Source organism: Chinchilla lanigera, unplaced genomic scaffold, assembly GCF_000276665.1.
Source record: "Chinchilla lanigera isolate Chin_1 unplaced genomic scaffold, ChiLan1.0 scaffold00251, whole genome shotgun sequence".
In the NCBI taxonomy this organism is placed as follows: Eukaryota; Metazoa; Chordata; class Mammalia; order Rodentia; family Chinchillidae; genus Chinchilla; species Chinchilla lanigera.
Genome location: NW_004955652.1, coordinates 44,082 through 48,849, shown reverse-complemented (window position 1 = coordinate 48,849; position 4,768 = coordinate 44,082). Strand labels below are relative to the sequence as shown.

The window sequence follows — 4,768 nt, the reverse complement described above, 5'->3', positions numbered from 1 at the left end:
CTTCTTCAGTGGGCTGTGAGAGCTGACATGGGCCTTCTCCCCGAGGTATAGAGGAGTGGCTCATTCTTTTTTGGTGGGAGTGAGGATTGAACTAAGCACCTTCACAACCCTCGTTCCTCAGCCTCCCATGCTGGGATTACAAACGTGTCATCACACCTACCTTCATTCTCAGTGCATTAAAAGGACTAGTATACAAAGTATGTTCACTAAGCAAGGTAGAATGATCTCACAAATCAATACCAGAAATAAGTCTGGTAAATTCACAAATATAGAAAGTAAGCACATATAAGCAACCGACAAGAAATCACAAGGAAAATAAAGAAATACTTTGACACCAATGAAAATGAAGACACACAGCACCAACACTTTAGGAACCTAGCTAGAGCAAGGTGCAGAGAGAAAATATAGACACAGGTACAAATATTAATAATTCTCATCAATAATATAAACTTCTCCTGAATAAAGGAGGAAAAAAGCCAGCAACTTCAATGCAAGTTGACAGAAGAAAGTAATAAAGAGAACAGAAAAAAGTGAAATAGAGAATAAAAGACAACAGAGAAAATCAACATAACCCAAAATTGGTTTTTTAAAAGATTAAAAATGCTGGCCACTGTGGTGCATGCCTATAATCTCAGCATTTGGAAGGCTGAGGCACAAGGATAGCTGTGAGTTCCAGGTCAGCCTGATCTACACAGTGAGTTCAAGACTAGAATAAACTATATAGGGACATCCTGTCTCAGAAAAAACATCAATACCAATGGAGAAGATAGAGCCAGGCATGGTGACACATGCCTATAATCCCAGCACTTGGGAGCCTGAGAGAGGAGGAACCCTGCAAGTCCAAGGCCAGCCTGAACTAGTAATGACACTTTCTCTCAAAAAAGGGGAAAGGAGTTTATTACTCACCTTACAGACATGGAATAGATGTTAAGGGAAAACTGAAAATTTATCAGCCAATAAATTAGATAATCTGGATGAAATAGATATAGCCCTAGAAACTCATTTAAGAAGAAACAAAATCTGAACATACCTATTGAAATAAAAAGCTTGAGTTATTGATCAAAAAATCTCACCAAAAAAGTCTTTTGTTTTTTCTTTGGTGGGATGAAGAGAATCTCAGAATCAGATGGCTTCACTGGTGAAATCTACCAACTAATTCAAGAAGAAATAACATCAATCCTTCAAAAGCTGTTTCAAAATACAAAAGAGGACACAGTATTTCCTAATTCATTCTAGGAGTCAGTACTGCCCCCATACAACAATCACAGGAAGAAATCACGAAAATTATGAGCCAAAATTTCTTATGAAAACAGACGTAAAATTCCTCAACAAATTCTAACAAATCACATTCAACAGAGTATACAGATAATACTATGCATCATGAACAAATGAGATTTGCCCAGGAATACAAGGTTGGCCCAACATAAGACACCATATTCATAGAACAAAAGAAATATGGTCAGCTCAATCAGTGCAGTGCCAACATTTAAAAAGTAACACCTTTTCATTATAAAAACATTCATAAACCAGGACTAGAAAGAATCATCTCAACCTAAGAAAACCTGCAAAAAGACAGAAAAAACACCATAGCTAACATCAAGGCAAGGATCTCCTCTTCTCATATCTATTAAAATTTGCATGGAGGTTCCAGTTAAGGCAGTTGGAGAAAACAAAAAGGAATCCATGTTGAAAGGACAAATCACACTAGGTCTATTTGCAGATGAAATGCCCTGACATGTAGAAAACTACAAAGAATCCAGGCATAGTGCTGCATGCCTGTAATCCTAGCACTCTGGGAGGCAGGAGGATTCCTGCCTGGACTCTTAGCTACTTAAGGAGATCCTGTATCAAAAATCAAAACAAAGCGAGGGACAAAGATGTAGCTCAGTCCCAGTACAAGAATGAAAGAACAAGCCAGGCATGGTGGCGATACACAACTGTAATCCCAGTACTCAGGAGGCTGAGGCAAGAGGATCACTATGGGTTCAAGGTCAGACTGGACTACATAGTGAGACCTTGTATCAATCAATCAATCAATAAACAAATCAAAAGAAAGTAGGAAAACAATAGTGAATGCATACATAGAAGAAAACTAAGATTAAAAGGTTAAAGGTTCTAGGACACAAGATCCTTATGCAAAAATTGGCTGAATTTTTGAGCTGGAGTGTAATTCAATGTAGCATGCTTTCCAGCACATGCAAGATCCTGAGCTCCATCCCCAGCACCAGAAAGAAAATTAAAAATGATGTTAAGAAAACTATTCCATGGGGTGAAAAGAATTAAACACTTAGGAGTACATATGACCAAATAGGTGCAAGACCTGTACATTGAAAACTAGAAACCACGGTTAAATTAAATATCTAAATAAATGGAACTTAGTTCTTTGAAGCTCTGTGTTGTATACATTTGAATAGAAAAATAGATGTACCTTGAGATCATACTTTTAAGTGAAATAAAGGACACACTCATGCTTAATTATCTCATGGTTTCTCACATATGAGAAACCCGAAGTATCAATAAAGACCAAAATTAAAGGTAGGTAATAGAAAGGATGGATAGAGCTTTCTCAAAGGGAAGATCAAGAGATGGAGGGCGGGGAGAGAGCAGAAAGAGCATGAGAAAAGGAATTAAGTTGTACAGTATTATGTACGTGTATTATGTACCAACTCACTACCCATGTGGAATAATCATTATATACTGCAATGTACTAATTTTTAAAAATGGGGAAAAACCTGGATATACTTCCAACATCCATCAATAGGGAAATGACTAAATATACCTTGACAGCTGGGTGTGGCGGTGCACACCGCTAATCTCAGCACTCAGCAGTCTGAGGCAGGAGGATGGCCACAAGTTCAGGTTGAGGTCAGCCTGGCCTCATAAGCAAATTCAAGGTCATCCTGCACTACATAGCGAAAACCTGTCTCAAAAAAACCCCCCAAAATTGGAATAAATGAAATAAATACACTATTGCAGTTGTGGTGTATGCCAGCAATCCCAGCACTCACGAGGCTGAAGGAGGAGGATTGCCGTGAGTTCACAGCCAGCATGGGCTACGTAAATGAGTTAAAGCCAGCTTGCACTACATAGTGAGACCCTGTCTCAAAACAAACAAACAAACAAATAAATAAATATACCATGACATGCACACACTATGGAATATTACAGGAGTTTAAGTGAACAGGGTAACCCTCTACGTATGGGCAGGAAGAAACCCTGATGTATCAAAAGTGAAAGACTCAAATTGGAGGATATTAAAATTTAGGTAAAAAGGAAAGATGACAGGCACCTACAAACCTACTTTGCTGTATGTAAATATATATGTAGGAAAATTCATGGGAACAATCTGGAAAGATACATATTAAACTCAGAGTAGTGGTTACCTCATTGTGCAACATTAGGGTACATGAAAGGTCTTTACTGGCTATTTCACTTTTATTCATTAAGCATGTAATCATGTTTTCTGTGCATAAATTTCAACGGTGTTGTTCCAAGATCGATGATAGTTTTCTTTTTTTTTATTTCTAGAGCTGCAGATTGAAACCGAGGCCTCAAACATGCCAAGAAGCTCCACCACTGAGCTATACTCCAAATCCACATGAAATTTTATGTGTTTTCTCAGAAATGTGGACTTCACAATTCTGTACCTACAAGGATCTTACAATGAAGTTTCTGTATTCATATTTGGAAAGAAGATACAGTTTCTGAGCCCAGTGGTTTGTTTTCTGTGTCCCTTCTTGAATAGCATGAAAGGAATTCCTTGAAAATTTCTGTGAAAAAACAGTTTATATCTTTGAACAGCTGAGACAGGAATAAGCAGAATAACTAAAAATCCTGGCAATCGCCAGGATATTCAAAGACAGATAAGAAAGCAGCTTTTTCATTTTCAGAACTAACCGCTCCCCAGTGTGCACAATGAAGAAAGAATATGGAGACGCTAGCACAAATGATGAGACTTCCCCTCAGAAACCAAACTTCCTGTCTGTCTAATCTCCTGGATAAATAATGCCCATCAATTACTTTTAATGTAAGTATTTTTTCCCAAAATCACTTGTATGTAAACTGACTCCTTCTGCAAATCAATACATAAATGATAAATAATTCAACAGAAAAATGGGCCAAAATATATCATCACTAGCAAATAAGAAGAAAGAAACCCTATGCCAGGAGGCACCAGAGCTTCACCTCAGTACCCTTTGGGGAAGCTTCCGCTGGCAGTGGAAGGATCAGGACAAGTGGAGCTCAGAGGAACTGATGTGCTCAGGTGGGAAAACCGCTTGGACTTGATGCATAGAGAAAAAGCAGGAACCACGAAGCAGGGAGTAAACCATCACCTTGTCAGGGGAAAAAGTGCAAAGAAGGAAGGACACACACCAGAGTGGTACTACAGCTTAACTTCTGGGTGAGAGAGTAACGGGGACAGGGTGATCAAGGACACAGGGGTATGGATTTCACATTACTCCTTATACATCTGTGACTTTTTTAAGAGTGGCATCTATCACACACTGACGAGAAGCTATTAAACCAGGAGTAGAGGTGCACACCTGTAATCCCAGCACTTAGGAAGCTGAGGCCCAAGGTTTGCCAGGAGTTCATTGCCAGTCTGCCTTGAACTACAGTTTAGTCTCAATTTTGCAGAAACTCATTCTTTACCCCTTAGCAATATCTTTCCTCTTTGGTCTACGTACACTCTTTCTGGGGCTGGGTGGGGAAGAAATCAATCAGTTCCCGAGCCTAGGGAACACTGCCACACAACCAGATGCATTCT

The 4,768-nt window shown here is 39.0% G+C and overlaps 1 long non-coding RNA gene across 1 annotated transcript in view; it reads left to right on the top strand.

The window, feature by feature from the left end:
- LOC102012147 overlaps positions 1–4,016 on the top strand; it is an 8,007-nt gene extending 3,991 nt beyond the window's left edge. Inside the window, exon 2 of the long non-coding RNA XR_265180.1 lies at positions 3,529–4,016. This is a non-coding gene — a long non-coding RNA (uncharacterized LOC102012147). The remainder of the gene's footprint in view (positions 1–3,528) is intronic.
- The last annotated feature ends 752 nt before the right edge of the window (positions 4,017–4,768 follow it).